The sequence below is a fragment of the Chenopodium album genome, chromosome 13, assembly GCF_948465745.1.
Source record: "Chenopodium album chromosome 13, dcCheAlbu1.1, whole genome shotgun sequence".
Taxonomy (NCBI): Eukaryota; Viridiplantae; Streptophyta; class Magnoliopsida; order Caryophyllales; family Amaranthaceae; genus Chenopodium; species Chenopodium album.
Genome location: NC_137846.1, coordinates 36,289,882 through 36,306,885, shown reverse-complemented (window position 1 = coordinate 36,306,885; position 17,004 = coordinate 36,289,882). Strand labels below are relative to the sequence as shown.

General features: G+C 40.3%; 1 non-coding gene and 1 pseudogene across 1 annotated transcript; both read right to left on the bottom strand.

The window, feature by feature from the left end:
• Positions 1-1,975: 1,975 nt before the first annotated feature.
• Positions 1,976-2,081, bottom strand: LOC145577284 (small nucleolar RNA R71). Its single transcript, XR_014098733.1, has one exon. It is a non-coding gene; the product is annotated as a small nucleolar RNA R71 (small nucleolar RNA).
• Positions 2,082-14,372: 12,291 nt separating this feature from the next.
• On the bottom strand, positions 14,373-14,470 carry LOC145577197 (small nucleolar RNA R71; annotated as a pseudogene).
• Positions 14,471-17,004: the final 2,534 nt, after the last annotated feature.

Here is a 17,004-nt window from a genome sequence, read left to right as displayed (position 1 = left end):
TCCTGGAGCGGAGCAACATTCTGCCCAAGTCCAGAGTCTGTGAGGAGCGGGCGTGCACCTGACCAGGAGCGGGCACTCCTCCTTTTGAACTTGAAAACTGCCTACGCTGTGGAATAGGGGAGCGGGCGTGCACCTGACCAGGAGCGGGCGCTCCTCCTTGTTACTTTCAAATCTGAATTTTCACTGAATCAGGAGGAGCGGGCGTGCAACAGAATGGAGCGGGCGCTCCTCATTGTGGAGCGGGCGCTCCTTGCTGGGAATCCGTTTTCTTTTGACGGATTTCCCTATGTTTTTTGGGGAGTATAAATACTTCCCCTTTAGCTCATTTGTAATTACAGAACAGTAGCCTAGTTTTCAGATATCTCTCTTAGTTTGAAACATTCCTTTTAGTTGATTTAGCTTAGTTTCCATCAAATCAAATCATTGTATTAGTGAAACTCAAGAATTATTCTCAAGGTTTGGCAATTTGTATTCAACATTTGAAGCTTCAATTAGTAATCTCTTCAACCTTCTTCTACTTAATTTCAGATTTTATTTGGTATTTGCATGTTACTTGAATCCTTTTAGTTCTTGATAATTCCTTGTTGGATGATAGTGAATTCGATTGTTAAAAACTTTTCCCCAATTATTAAAGTAGTTGGAACCGTAACACTTGTTTGCATGTTGATGAATATGAGTTGTGAGTAGTCTTCTTGCTAGGGTTTGGGTGAAGCTTAACCTTTTGTGTTAATTACGCAAATGTGGGAGTAGCATTGATGTTTTTATTGCAATTAAATCGATTATATGAGATTGCTTGTTAGTTTTTCATGATAGGATTAGCTACCCTTGATTTAGGAGCTTGATAGCATGATATGCTTAGTTTGACATGGAAATGTGAATGAAGCATGGCATTACTTATTGCAATTTGATTATGTATCTTCTATTGCTAAAATAATGAGGAATCTTAGTTTAGTAGTGTGAGTTGTTTCCTAATTGCATGAGGTTGATCTTACATGTAGTCCTTGCTATATCTTGTCTATTTTACTCCCCGTTTGTTTAATTGCCTTGGTTGAGTGAATCCCATTCCCTAGTGTCTTTAATACATCGTTTTAGAACCAAAATTTGTTTTTCTACTTGACGAACCCCCAATTCACCAAAGACTTCGAATTAGCTTAAGTGTAAGGATCTTTAGCAACCATATCCCGTTCCTTGTGGACCGAACTCTTACTTGTCATCATGCTTGGTTTGTAGGATGTTTGTTTATAAGTGAGTTTGATTGAGTGTTGAATGTGCGACCGTCCTAACGCCCATCAAAATGGCGCCATTGCTGGGGAGCGGTGTTGTTGATTTTTAATTGATTACTTGAGTCTAGTTCACCATAAAACAACAAAAATTCAAAAAGAGTGTGTTTCTTTTTGGCTACACTTATAGCCTTGTTACTAATTGCAATTGTTAAGAGTGTATGCGCAGAAATCATAACATGATTTTAGTGCCTTACGATCCCGAGATTGAGCAAACCTATAGGAGGAGAAGGAGAGCCGGGTCTAGGCCATTAACTACTTCCCCAACTAGGGAGGTCAATTTCGAGGGAAGACAAGAGCAAATGGGTGACGCGGAACAACTGGTCCAAAGACCCTTGAAGGAGTTGGGAACTCCGGGAGCTTATAGAGCTTCAAGTGGCATTGCTCCGCCCATTACTCAAGCCAATGATTTTGAAATACGCCTCGCAATGATAAATTTGATCGAAAGGAGGCAATTTAGTGGAGAAAAACATGAGAGCCCTCTTGCACATTTGAACGAATTTGAAAAATATTGCAATACGATCAAGGTAAATGGGGTAACTCAAGAATTTGTGAGACTAAAGCTATTCCTTTCTCCTTGATAGGAAGGGCTCTTGAATGGCTTGAGAAAGAAGTAAGGCCGAACTCCTTGAGAACTTGGGACGAGGTCACCACGACTTTCTTAGGGTGATTCTTCTCTCAAAAGAAGACGACCGAAGCAAGGGCTTTGATCCAAGGTTTCCGTCAACGGGCTAGTAAAACCATTTACGAGGCTTGGGAGAGATATAAAGAATATCAAAGGGAGTGTCCCCATCATGGCATTCCGACATACCAAGTGCTTCAAATTTTCTATGGAGGCTTGAGCCCACAAGGAAAGACTAGCCTAGATGCGGGAGCGGGTGGCCCGATTATGAACAAGACGGATGAGCAAGTCATAGAGATAATTGAGGATGTGGTCAGGCACCACATGGATTGGCAAGAAGGAGAGAGAGTCTCTAAACAAGGGAGGAAATGCGGTTTACTCCATTGATCACCTCAACGCCATAAAAAATTTGACGTCCCAAATCGCCAACCTTGGCAAGGAAATGATGTCCATCAAGGCGAAACTAGTGACCTCTAGTTCAACACAAGAGCATCCCTCCCAATCTAAGGGGAGAGGTATGAATTCTAACTCTTCTCCTTCTACTTCTAATAACATGCCACATGGGTGTTTGTTTTGTGAAAATTGTGGGTCATATGACCATGATACCTCTTCTTGTAATTATGATTCCCAACCTCAACCCCAATATGAAGATGGTAATGATAATGAAAATGAACAAGTCAATGCCTTATAGACCTAGGAATGACAATCAAAGATACTTACCACCTAATCGAAGAGAACAAGGGGGAAATTCCTATAACCAAAGAGGAAATGATTATGATTACCATAACCAAAACCAATGGGGAAATAGGAACCAAAGGGACCAAAATCCCCAAGGTAACTACAACCAACAAGGTGGTTATGGTAACCATAACCATAATAACCAAGGGAAGTATGGGAATCAAGTCAAATATCACCAAGGGGGGAACTCTAATAATAGGAATAATTGGAACAACAATAATAATAGAGGTTCTTCTAATCAAAATGCTTTCAATTCAAATGTGAGAGGTAATAGAGCTTCCCAAGATAACTACTATGCACAAGCACCACCTAGTAGGTCTAGCTTAGAGGAAATGATGGAAAGTCAAACCAAAATGTTCAATACTTTCATGGCCTCTAGTGATAAGAAATTTAGTGAAGTCATGACCCATAATAAAATGCTTGAAACACAAATTTCTCAATTGGCCAATGCTTTGAAGGAAGGGACTAGCACTTCCAAACTTCCACCCTAAGGACTAGATCCCAAGAGGCCCGTAAATGCTATATCAACTCAGAGTGGTAAAGTGTTAGAAGAGAGTGTTCCTAAGAGAAGCAATAAGATAATGAACATGAGTGAGCCCCCCTTGAGAGTGATTTTGAACAAGAAAGAGAGGAAAACCATGAGAATGAAAAAGAGAAAGAATTTGAGAAAGAAAAAGAATGTGAAAAAGAGAAAGATTTTAAAAAAGAGAGTGAAGAGAAAAGAGAAAAAGAGAGAGAAACAAAACAATTACAAAAGCTACCATATCCTCACAAATTTGTTAGAAACAAATTAGATGTGCAATTTGGAAAGTTTCTTGAAACATTGAAACAAATTCACCTTTCAATTCCTTTTACCAATGCTATTAAGCAAATTCCTAACTATGCTAGGTTTTCAAAAGATATTTTGAGTGGAAGGAGAAAGTGTGAATTGGTGGAAACGGTGAATATCACCGAGAATTGTAGTGCAATTATCATGAATAAAATGCCACTGAAATTGAAAGACCCCGGTAACTTTTCTATCCCTTGTGCTATATATAATATGCAAATTGATAATGCTTTATGTGATCTTGGGGCTAGTGTTAGCCTTATTCCATATTCGGTATATCAAAAACTAGTGATAGGGGAACTTCTACCCACCAACATTACCTTACAATTGGCCGACCGTTCTATCAAATTTCCAAAAGGTAAGGTAGAGGATGTTCCTCTAAGGGTGGGAAAGTTTGTAATCCCAGTGGATTTTGTTGTGTTAGAGATGGATGAAGATGTGAACATTCCAATAATTCTAGGAAGACCTTTTCTTGCTACTTCGGGTGCTTTAATAGATGTTAAAAGTGCTAAAATTTCACTAAAAGTAGGAGATGAGGTGATAGAATTTGATTTGAATGAGAGCATGAAATATCCAAGCTCTAGTCTTGATAATTGTATGATGATTGATACTATTGGTTCTATTGTGAATTCTATGCATGAGCACTTGCTCACTACTAACGATGCCCTTGAGAATGTCCTTTTGAATAAGGAAAAGATAGGCGAGCAAGGCAAGGAGATGACATTGTATGAAGGAATGCTTAAAGGAAGTACGGAAAAAAGCATTGAGCAAGTATGCATGGGAATCACAAGTGATGATGCTTTAGAAATAGCTACCTCAAGAGAAGGTAAGGGTGTTCCAATGGTAGAGTTGAAACCTCTACCATCACACTTAAGGTATGTGTTTTTGGGTCCTAATTCAACTTTTCCGGTAATTGTGAATTCTTCTTTAAACGAGTGCCAAACTCAAATGTTATGTGGTGTTTTAAGAAACCACCAAGGTGCTTTAGGCTATACCATTGATAACCTCAAAGGTATTAGTCCCGCTTTATGTATGCACCACATAACACTTGAGGAGGTTGCTAAGCCTTCCGTTGAGAGGCAAAGGAAACTCAATCCTCAAATGGGGTAGGTGATGAAGAAAGAAATCACCAAAATCCTTGATGCCGACATCATCTTCCCCATTTCAAGTTCTAGATGGGTTTCCCCCGTTCATGTGGTCCCTAAAAAGGGAGGAATGATCGTAGTTGAAAATGAGAATGGTGATCTCATTTCAACTAGAACGGTGACCGGTTGGAGGATGTGCATAGACAATAGACGTCTAAATGCATCCACTAACAAGGATCATTTTCCTCTTCCTTTTATCGATCAAATTCTTGAAAGACTAACCAAGCACAAGTATTATTGCTTTCTTGATGGTTATTCGGGTTTCTTTCAAATCCCCATAAACCCGGATGATCAAGAGAAGACAACTTTTACTTGTCCATATGGTACTTTTGCATATAGGAGGATGCCGTTTGGACTTTGCAATGCATCGGCAACCTTTCAAAGGTGCATAATGAGTATCTTTGGAGACATGCTTGAGGCCGAAATGGAAGTGTTCATGGATGATTTCTCGGTAGTGGGCCTTTCATTTGAAGATTGTTTGTCCAATTTGGGCAAATGCTTAGCAAGATGTGAGAAGGTCAATTTGGTCCTAAATTGGGAAAAATTCCACTTCATGGTTGAAGAGGGAATCTTCCTTGGTCACAAGATATCAAGCAAGGGGATTGAGGTCGACAAGGCCAAAGTTGAAGTGATTGAAAAATTGCCACCTCCAATTAATGTGAGAGGAGTAAGATCCTTTTTGGGGCAGGTCGGGTTCTATAGGAGATTTATCAAGAATTTCTCACAAATTGCTAGACCCCTAAATGCTCTTCTTCAAAAGGATGCCATCTTTATTTTTGATGAAAAGTGTCTTCAAGCTTTCAACAAATTAAAGGAGGCTTTGATCTCTACTCCAATCGTGCAAGGGCCAAGATGGGATTTGCCGTTTGAACTTATGTGCGATGCTAGTGATGTTGCAATTGGAGGGGTGTTGGGATAAAGAATGGAGAAGAAGCTTCACGTCATTTACTACATGTCCAAGACGTTGAATGAAGCTCAACGGAACTACACCACGACGGAGAAGGAGTTTCTTGCCGTGGTACATGCTTTTGAGAAGTTTTGGAACTACCTTATTGGTTCCAAAACTATTGTTTACACCGATCATGCGGTTATTAGGTACCTTGTGGCAAAGAAAGAGTCCAAACCACGTCTTCTTCGATGGGTCCTATCCCTCCAAAAATTTCATGTTGAAATCCGTGACAAGAAAGGGGCCGAGAATGTGGTTGCGGACCATCTTTCCCGATTAGAGAATGTGAAAGCTAGTGATGACAAAATCCCCATATGTGATGAATTAAGAGATGATGTGCTTTATATCTTGAATGAGAAGGAGCTTCCTTGGTTTGCTGACTTGGTTAACTACTTGGCATATGGAGAATTTCCTACCGATTTCTCCAAAAACCAAAGGAAGAAGCTAAAGAGGGAAGCAAGGCAATATGTATGGGATGACCCCATTCTCTACAAGAGAGGATTAGATGGTTTGCTCCGTAGGTGTGTTCCGGATGAAGAAGTGCAAAATGTGCTCAAGATGTGTTATTCCGATCCTTGTGGAGGGCATATGGGAGCAAACAAAACAGCATTGAAGGTCTTGCATAGCGGGTTGTTTTGGCCTCACATCTTTAAGGATGCTTGGGGGTTTGTGAAGACTTGAGACCGGTGTCAACGAACTGGCAATATATCCAAGCGAAATGAGATGCCTTAACAACCAATTCTTGAGCTAGAGGTATTTGATGTGTGGGGTATTGATTTCATGGGACCATTCCCTACTTCTTATGGAAATCAATACATCCTTGTGGCGGTTGATTACGTCTCAAAATGGGTTGAGGCCATTGCCTCCCCAACTAATGACCACAAGGTAGTTATGAAATTGTTCAAGAAAGTGATATTTCCAATATTCGGAATTCCTAGAGCTGTGGTAAGTGACAACGGTTCACATTTTGTTCATAGTGCTTTTCAAAAGATGCTACGGAAGCATGGGTTCACCAAAGGTTCGGCCTTACCTATCATCCACAAACAAGTGGACAAGCGAAAGTGTCCAACCGTCAAATCAAGTTAATCCTTGAGAACACGGTTACAAGAAATAGGAAGGATTGGTCGGAAAAACTTGATGATGCCCTATGGGCATATAGAACGGCCTACAAAACCCCTATCGGCACAACTCCATATCGTCTAGTGTATGGAAAATCTTGTCATCTTCCGGTGGAACTTGAACACCAAACTCAATGGGCAATCAAGAAGATTAACTTCGACTTGACTAGTGCGGGAGAGCAAAGATGGCTTGATTTACATGAGCTTGAAGAGCTAAAATTGGAGGCCTATGAGTGTGCTAGCAACTACAAGAATCGCACAAAGGATTGCCACGACCACAATATTAAAAAGAAAGCATTTCTTAAAGGCGATAAGGTACTCCTCTACAACTCTAGGATGAAATTGTTTCCCGGGAAACTTTTGTCAAGGTAGAGTGGTCCTTTTGTTGTCAAAGAGGTGTTTCCTCATGGAGCCGTGGAAGTTTGGGATTTGGATGGAATGAGATCTTTTAAGGTAAATGGGCATCGCCTCAAGTTTTACTACAAGGGTGCTCATGTCGACTTGGTTGAATCAATACAATGTAATCATACCTCCTGAGTGTGGAGGTCATCAAGCTATTGACGTTAAAGAAGCGCTACCGGGAGGCAACCCGAGTAAAAAAAGAAAAAGAAAAAAAAAGAACGAGAATGAGAAATAAAAAAATGAGTGAGTAAGAAAAGAGAGAGGAGTGATGATGATATCTGATTTTGGCTAACATTTTGGTTGAATTCTATTCTTGTGATTTTGATGTAGGAATTTGAGCCTAAAGAAAGCAAAGAAAAAGAAGCAAAAAAGGCTGTCAGCAGCTAGGAGCGGGCGCTCCAGGCACTATGCACGCCCGCTCCTAGCTCATTTAAGAAATCAAAAGTCTTCAAGGCGGTGAGAAGTTGGCGCTCCTCCAAAATGCACGTCCGCTCCTCTACTCCGTACAGAAATCAGAAGGCTTCCAGACTATGAGGAGCGGGCGCTCCTCTTGCAATGCACGCCCGCCCTCACAGGGCCTCATTTTAAAACCAAATAGGAAGTTTGGTTAAGACAGGAGCGGGCGCTCCAAAGTTGTAGCACGCCCGCTCCTCAAAGAGCAAGGTTAGGAGCGGGCGCTCCAAGGATCATGCACACCCGCTCCTAACAGGGTCATAAAATCAGAAGTCTACAGGTCGATTAGGAGCGGGCGCTCCATGAACAAAGCACGCTCGCTCCATTCTGGGTTACAATCACAAGTTCAAGAATCAAGGTAGGAGCGGGTGCTCCCAAACACAGCACGCCCGCTCCACGTTGTGCAAAAAGTGGCAGGAACTCCTTTGGGTTTCGGAGTGGTGCTCTAAAAGTTCAGCACGCCCGCTTCGTTTTGGGAAATAAAACAGAAGCTAAGCACATGAGAAGGAACGGGCGCTCCTTCGCTCCTGCACGCCTGCACCTACAAAAGCTGTAGCCAAAATTTTATTTAGAGCGGGCGCTCCAAGCTAAGTGCACGCCCGCTCCATTTTGTTAAGGAAAAACAGAAACAAGAAATTAAAAAGGAGCGGGAGCTCCAGACCTTCATCACGCGCGCTCCTCCAAAATGTCGTAGCTTAAATTCTTTCTAGAGCTGGCGCTCCTCCCTCACTGCACGCTCGCTCCTGTCTGGGGCTCAAATAACAGAAGCATTTTCATAGTTTGGAGCGGGCGCTCCTTAAGACTGCACGCCCGCTCCGAACTGGATTTTCGAAAACAGAATATGTTCTTTAGAGTCGGAGTGGGCGCTCCTCTCACCCTGCACGCCCGCTCCGATCAGTCCGGGTAAAAAAAAAGAGATTCTTTCTTTCTTTTTTATCCTCCTTCCTCCTTTTTCACCACTCATTTACCCATTCATATTCTCTCTCCTCTATACACATCTCTTTCTCACTCTAAAAACCCTTATTTTCTCCAACTTCTCTCTTCATTTTCATCATCAAATCCCCATTTTCTTCACTAAAAATTCACAAATCCTTAATCTCCATCAAATTCTCTCTCCAAAAGTCATAATTTCTAACAAATTTGAGCAAAAATTAGAAGACCCACGAATTCAAAATTGAAGAAAAAGCAAGTAAAAGGGTGAAAATTGGTAGAGAAGAAGCTACTTTGGGAAAACTTGGAGGAATTTAGAGTATTTTCATACTCTAGTGGGTATACTCCTCTTCTCTACTTCACTTTCCTTCTTAAACCTTAGGGTTTTTCTTCAATATTCTTAAATTTGTTTATTTCATGAATGTTGTGTGATTATTTGCCTGATTAGGTGAATTATAGCAAATTTACTTGCTCTTGAAAATTAATTGTTGAAATTTTGTGAATAATTATTAGAGTAGGAGAATTGTGATTGATTTCTTGTAAAAGTTTGGTGAACTTGTGCATGAAATTTGTGTGAATTATATTGGAATTGTGAATTAGTTTTGTTGGAATTGTTTGTTGGTTGTATTGGAATTATATTGAATTGTGGAAACAGGTACTTGGATTTTATCGGGGGTTTGAAGTTTCGGAGGTTGTTTGTGGTGTGTTGTGAGTGTGTTTGTGGTGTTTTGAGTTAGCTTTGTAAACCAATTCTCATTACCAAAATGGTTCTTCGTTTATTTAGAGGTGCAGGAGGGAAGAAGAGGAAGACTACTTCCGGCATCCAAATAAACGAAAATCATTCTTCCGAAAGCCCAACTCAAACCCCTAGCCAAACACCAAACCAAAGCAATCCTCCCCCTTCAATAAGAATCCCTAACAAATTCAAGGGGTACAACAATCTTTCCACACGAAAAATTCTACCAACTCGTTACGACCAAGAAGTTTGCCAAATCCTAGGTATTGACAATGGAATTTGGTGAGTGGCCGAAAATTTCGGATGGTTAAACTTCCTCGACAAGAGGGAGCTAACATACGAATCGCTCACTCTCGAATTCCTTTCTACCTTAACCATGCGGAAAGTTAGTGGTGAGGGAGAGCCTATTGAGTGCGAGCTTAAGTTTAATATGTTTAACCAACCAAAAACATTAAGCTTAACTCGCTTCAATGAGATTTTTGGATGGCCTGTTAACAAACAAATAACCAAACCCGATAATTTCTACCTCAACAGTTACGAGGAGTACAATTGGTGGAATACTATTGCGGAATACCCCAAATTCACTACCCGGTCTAGCCATGCTAGCCACATTGTCCACCCCGTACTCCATATATTCATGAGAATTACGGGGTACGCTTGCTTCTCAAAGCAAGATCTCGAGAAGCTAACTAAAGTGGAGATAAAATGCCTCTTTATAGCTTCCCGATTTGAAGGGGACCTTGAGGGTAATGTGAATATGGGGTACTTATTTGTTAAAGGGTGCCTCAAAATTAAGAAGAGTGTGGAGTTGACGGGTGAGATCAAGTGTGGTGGGATGATCACTATCATTTCCAAGGCATTGAATTTCACCAATTAGGTTAAGCAATTAACCCCGGTGAATGGCTCCAATGCCGGAATTGCCTCAATGAATATGCTTGTGGAAATCCAGGGAAATGTGACCACTTACTCTTGGTTGGTCAAGGGGAAACACCGTTGCATTCTCCCTAATGCGGCGGTAATGAACACCACGGGAACCACTTGGCAAGTGCCAAATGAGCCACTCCCCGGGAATGTTCCCGACCTTGATCAACCATCTCAACCCCGCCGCCATAACATATCTACCATTCCTAGTTTTATGGGCGACCAATCCTCCTCATCTTCTTCCTCCTTCAACCTTGAGTCGGCCTTTCACCATCTCAACCTTACTAACCAAAAAAAATTTCAAGAAAATGAATATCAAAGTTTTGTGTCTCAAATGTCCTACCAAAACCAAGTTGAGAGGGGAGATTTCCTCCCCTATGTCAACTATCCTCACCGCCCCGTGCAAGAGGGGCCGGTTCCGGGTTGGAACAACAACCAACCCACCTACTCCTATTGGCAAGGACCCCGTAGCTCCATTTCGGAGCTACAATCCTTCCCTTCCTACGATAATACACAACCCGGAGGTTGTGATTTTATGGGGGACCCTTCTTATTACCACGTGCTCGAGACATGTGGTAATATGTCTCCCGAGGAGATCGATAACCACCCCTTAAGGGGATACTTCTGGTTTCCACCCAGGTATGATGGTGGTTGGGGTACTAGTAGTGCACCGAACTACGGTCACTATCATAGTAGCCCCAACTATGACCTTCCTCCATACGTGGATCAACCTTCCTTTTCCGGCGATGTAGACCTCAACTATAACTACATGCCATCGGGGCCTAGGGAGGATGATCGGGAGTAGCCTTTAGACATTTGTTTTTACCGTTCCCTTCTCTTCTTTCCCATCATGTATAACACCGAGGCCGGTGTCGAGTTCTAGCTTGGGGGGGGGGGGGAGATGTTTCTCATTGTGTCAATCTATCGTGGGAACAGTAATCAAATGTCTAGCTAGGGGGAAATCTTAGGGTCTTTGTATATAGGGTAGTTTCGGTTTTGGTAGGATTTGTGCTTTCATGTGATGATCTTTTTCTATATAAGGAGAAGTTTGAGTTTGTATGTGGAATGTTTAGCATGAAAGGCTTAGCTTAGCCTTTGGGATTTGTGGTATGATTCATGTGTTATTATGTTCTAGGTTGCATGTCTATTTTAGGTTGGTTGTGCTCTTTTCTCGATTTTATGGCATGCCTAGGCTAGAGCAATTGCATGTTGATGTGTTTGTCTCACTTCTCCTTATATGTGTGCTTTGGAGCATCTTATTCTTATGACTAAGCTTTGGTATTTGCATATTTTTGGTTGGTTTGTGTGATGTTCGATTGCATGGTATGGTTGGTTTGCTTTTGGTCTCTTGTGATGATGATGATTTATGATGATTGATGATGTTGGTCTCTCCCTAATATCCAAACTTCTTCTTCTTATCTTCTAACCCCTCTAATATCTAAATTCCCTAACATCCAAACCCCTAATATCCAAATTCTTTAATTAGTTCTCTTATCCCCCATTTTCAGCTTTTTATTAAAAAAATAATAATAATAATAATTTGCCTTTGATCGGTTTGAAATGATGATATTGGATTGTATGTGGTGGATGCTTGTTTTCTTTTTGTAATAAAATTTCGAGCATGGTTTTGATGCCCTTGGTTGAACATAGAATTGGTTAGTTTAGGCTAGTGTGAGAATAAGTTTTCCGAATGTACGAGACTTAAAGTCTAGGTTTGTGGTAAGATGGTGTTGCCTATCTCAAAGGAATTTGATCCTCAATGGTAGTTTTTGATCCCACATTGTTCCAAAAGTGAGGTTTTAATATTTTTCAAGCCTACAACATTTTTCATGAGTGGCAAGGATCCTCTTTGATTTAGTACCTAGATCGAGAACTTGAGTCTCAACTCCCAAGACCGCGGCCTGAACTACTCTTAGTTTTGATGAAGGTTGTTATGTGTTGATAATTCACAAAAGTTAAGGTGTATCATTTTTGTTTCTTTAGTTCATCCTTTAAGTTGATTGTATTTAGTAGTTAGTGATGTATATATCCAAGTTTGAAAAAAAAATGAAAATGAAAAAAAAAAGAAAAAAAAGAAGTGAAAGAAAGGAAGAAAGGAAGTGATGAAATGTGACCACCCTAGCAACTAAACAAGCTTGAGGGTGTGTTTTTGTTTCATCAAAAAAAAATAATTAGGAACCTCTTGGGGTTTGTTCATATGATACACATTTTAGTTTGGCTCAAATTGCAAAACACTTCTAGTTCTTTCTATACCTTAACTTTGTGTCGAAGTGCTTGAGGTTTGTAATGATTAGGAGAGTAGTGGAAGCCATAGATGGTGGAGGGAGTCGATTCGCAAGCATATGGAGAAGGTACTTTTTCATTGAGATGTCGAGTGTTTTGAGACCCACTTTATCTATGTTTTTTCGGCTCCTTCGAGGAGTCACGAGACACTACCATTAGGGGGGATTTGAACTTTGTGATGGGGACGCGGTAAGATGTGTTGAATAGGCTTAAGATGAGTATCTTCGGAAAGGTTAGCTAGGCTTTGGCTAGTCATGAACGTGGTCGATCTTAGGCATATACCTCATGCTTGAGTTTTATTGCTTAAAGATTCTTGTATCTATGCATGTGCTTTTCTTTGAGCAAATTGATCTTTTGGTTTGTTTTTGGGCAATGTGAATTGCTTGAGGACAAGCATTTGGCTAGCTTGGGGGGATTTGATAAGTGGTTTATTTGACCACTTATAGTGTTGATTTAAACCCGATTTTGTAATCTTTTCCCCTCTTTCTAACCCATTTTTGAATGAAAATGTTGTATCTCGGCTTTGCCCCTTCTTTGCTTGTGTTTGTCCATGTTTTGCAGGTACTATATCTCAATTTGACAAGCACTCAAAGCATGGAGTAACTTTCAAGGCTCGAAAACAAAGAAGGGAGAGCCCGCTCCAGGGGGAGCGGGCGTGCACCTCTCTTGGAGCGAGCACTCCTCAACTTCAGCAACATTCTGCCCAAGTCTAGAGTCTGTGAGGAGTGGGCGTGCACCTGACCAGGAGCGGGCGCTCCTCCTTTTGAACTTGAAAACTGCCTATGCTGTGGAATAGGGGAGCGGGCGTGTACTTGACCAGGAGCGGGCGCTCCTCCTTATTACTTTCAAATCTGACTTTTCACTGAAGCAGGAGGAGCGGGCGTGCAGCAGAATGGAGCGGGCGCTCCAAGCCTAGGAGCGGGCGCTCCTCGCTGGGAATCCGTTTTCTTTTGACGGATTTCCCTATGTTTTTCGGGGAGTATAAATACTTCCCCTTTAGCTCATTTGTAATTACAGAACAGTAGCCTAGTTTTCAGATATCTCTCTTAGTTTGAAACATTTCTTTTAGTTAATTTAGCTTAGTTTTCATCAAATCAAATCATTGTATTAGTGAAACTTAAGAATTATTCTCAAGGTTTGGCAATTTGTATTCAACATTTGAAGCTTCAATTAGTAATCTCTTCAACCTTCTTCTACTTAATTTCAGATTTTATTTGGTATTTGCATGTTACTTGAATCCTTTTAGTTCTTGATAATTCCTTGTTGGATGATAGTGAATTCGATTGTTAAAAACTTTTCCCCAATTATTGAAGTAGTTGGAACCGTAACACTTGTTTGCATGTTGATGAATATGAGTTGTGAGTAGTCTTCTTGCTAGGGGTTGGGTGAAGCTCAACCTTTTGGGTTAATTACGCAAATGTGGGAGTAGCATTGATGTTTGTATTGCAATTAAATCGATTATATGAGATTGCTTGTTAGTTTTTCATGATAGGATTAGCTACCCTTGATTTAGGAGCTTGATATCATGATATGCTTAGTTTGACATGGAAATGTGAATGAAGCATGGCATTACTTATTGCAATTTGATTATGTATCTTCTATTGCTAAACTAATGAGGAATCTAAGTTTAGTAGTGTGAGTTGTTTCCTAATTGCATGAGGTTGATCTTACATGTAGTCCTTGCTATATCTTGTCTATTTTAATCCCCGTTTGTCTAATTGCCTTGGTTGAGTGAAACCCATTCCCTAGTGTCTTTAATACATCGTTTTAGAACCATAATTTGTTTTTCTACTTGACGAACCCCCAATTCACCAAAGACTTTGAATTAGCTTAAGTGTAAGGATCTTTAGCAACCATATCTCGTTCCTTGTGGACCGAACTCTTACTTTTCATTATGCTTGATTTGTAGGATGTTTGTTTATAAGAGAATTTGATTGAGTGTTGAATGTGCGACCGTTCTAACGCCCATCAAACTCTCATTCAAAGCTTCAAGCAAAAGCTAAATGAAAGTCTTTATGAGGCATGGGAAAGGTATAAGGAGTACCAAAGAGAGTGCCCACACCATGGGATTCCTACATATCAAACATCCAAATCTTCTATAGAGGTTTAAGCCCCCAAGGCAAGTCTTGCTTGGATGCCGGTGTCGAAGGCCCTATCATGAACAAAACGGAGGATGAAGTGGTGGACTTAATTGAAAATGTGGTAAGGTATCACATGGATTGGCAAGAAGGTGAGAGAGAGTCAACAAGCAAAAGCGGTTCAATTGTTTATTCAATCGACCATCTCAATGCCATCAACAATTTGTCCTCACAAATCTTAAACTTGGGAAAGGAGATGACCTCAATTAAGGCAAAGCTTGAGAGTGCTTCTTCACAAGCACCTATTCTTCCTTCCCATAATAAGGGGAGAGGTACATCTTCTAACTCTACTCCTCCTTCAACTTTGAGTAATATGCCAAATGGATGTGTGTTTTATGATGTATGTGGGTCATATGACCATGTATGATTCTTCTAATTGTCCACATGCATTTTAGAATTGTGATGATGTTGATAATAATGATTATGAGCAAGTGAATTTTGTTTCAAATAACAACAATGGACAAATATTTGATGGACCAAGAAACTTTGGGAATAGAAATGCTCACCAACAGGGGAACTTTGATAATTATAACAATGGTGTTTATAGAAACCAAGGAAATCAAAATTTCCGAGGGAACTATAATAATCAAGGCTATAATAATCAAAGCTAAGGCCAAGGGTATGGAAACCAAATCCAAGGTCAAGGTTATGGTAACCATTATCAAAACAATGGCCAAAATCAAAATCGGGGTAATTAGAGCAACCAAAACCGGGAAAATTTTCATAACAACAATCAAAGGGAACCCCTACCCGGATTTTCTCCAAGAAATCAAGGTTATGGAGAGAATTCCTATGCTCAACCTTCATCTTCTAGAAATACCTTGGAAGAAATCATCGAGAACCAAACTAAAATTTTGAACACTTACATTTCGATAATAAGTGACAAAAAGTTCAATGAGATGATGACACACAACAAGATGCTTGAAACACAAATCACTCAATTGGATAATACCTTGAAAGAGAGTGTGAATGCTAGCCCTTCTTCTTTACCCTCACAAGGAGTTGAAAACCTAAGAAACCCGTGTACTCTATCACCACAAGGAGTGGGAAAGTGCTTGAAGAGAGAGTTTCTAGGAAGAGTGAGGAAGTTGAGAAGGTGAGTGATTCAAGTGAGGAAAAATAGATTGATGTGTTAAAGAAGGTGAGTAAAGAGGCCCAAGAGGAAGAGAAGAGTGATGAAAAAGTGCAAGAGGAGGTAATCAAGCCCAAACTTCCATATCCCCAAAATTTTTGAGAAACAAAATTGATGAACAATTTGGGAGATTTCTTAATATGCTTAGGGAAGTTCATCTTTCAATCCCTTTCACCGAAGTCATGACCTAAATGCCAAGATATTCTAAGTTCCTTAAGGAAATCTTGAGTGGCAAGAGAGAGTGCAATGAGGTTGATTCAGTAAAGGTTGGGGAATGTAGTAGCGCTTTGATTCACAATGATTTACCCAAGAAAACGAAAGATCCGGGTAACTTCTCTATCCCTTGCAAAATCAATGGAAAATTGTTCCAAAATGCTCTATGTGATCTTGGTGCTAATGTGAGTATCATTCCTTATTCGGTCTTTAGGAAGCTTAAGCTAGGTGAGCTTCTTCCAACCAACATGACTTTGCAATTGGCAGATCGATCTATTAAGTTTCCAAAAGGAAGAGTTGAGGATGTTCCCCTCAAGATAGGAGAGTTCACAATTCCGGTTGATTTTATTGTGCTTGAGATAGCGGAAGATGATAACATACCTATCATTTTAAGGAGACCTTTCTTAGCTACTTCGAGAGCTTTGATAGATGTGAAGGGAGGTCTTATTACTTTGAGAGTTGGTAACAATAAGGCTAGTTTTGAGCTTAAACCGATGCATGAATTTTTGTCTCTTGTGAATGGAATTATGTGCATCAATTCACCTCATTTCAATGATAATGTATGCATGATTTTTTCTTCGACTAACAAAGTTCTTGAGTTTTGTTATGATGTGCCTTTGAGTGTTGAATGCAAGAAGGTTAGTGAAGAAAACAAGGAGCCTTTTAAGCTTGTGGATGAGGAGGTGATTGATATTCCTCCATGGTTTAAGCTCTACCCTCAAGAGGACGAGGTTGACTCCAAGAGTGTTGATGGTGAGAAACCGTCCACTAGAAGGAGTAGGAAGACAAAGAAGAAAAAAAGAGCTTTTATGAAGAAGAAAATAAAGTTGAAGCAAAATGAGCTTGTTTCGGAAGTGTCAACAAATGAGAATACATCAAGCAATGATGTGAAGTTACCATGGAATGAGAAAAAGTTTTTTTCATCTACCCTCCATGATTTGGAGGAAGGGGCGAGCTAAGGACCTTAAGCAAGCGCTTCCTGAGAGGTAACCCGGTTTTCTAACTTTTTCTTTTGATTCTATCATTCTTAGTTTTCTTTCAATTGTTTTTCTTTCTTTCACTTGTTTTGTATTTCGATTAATAGGTTGAATTCATGGGAATTGGACTACCTCAAACGAGCA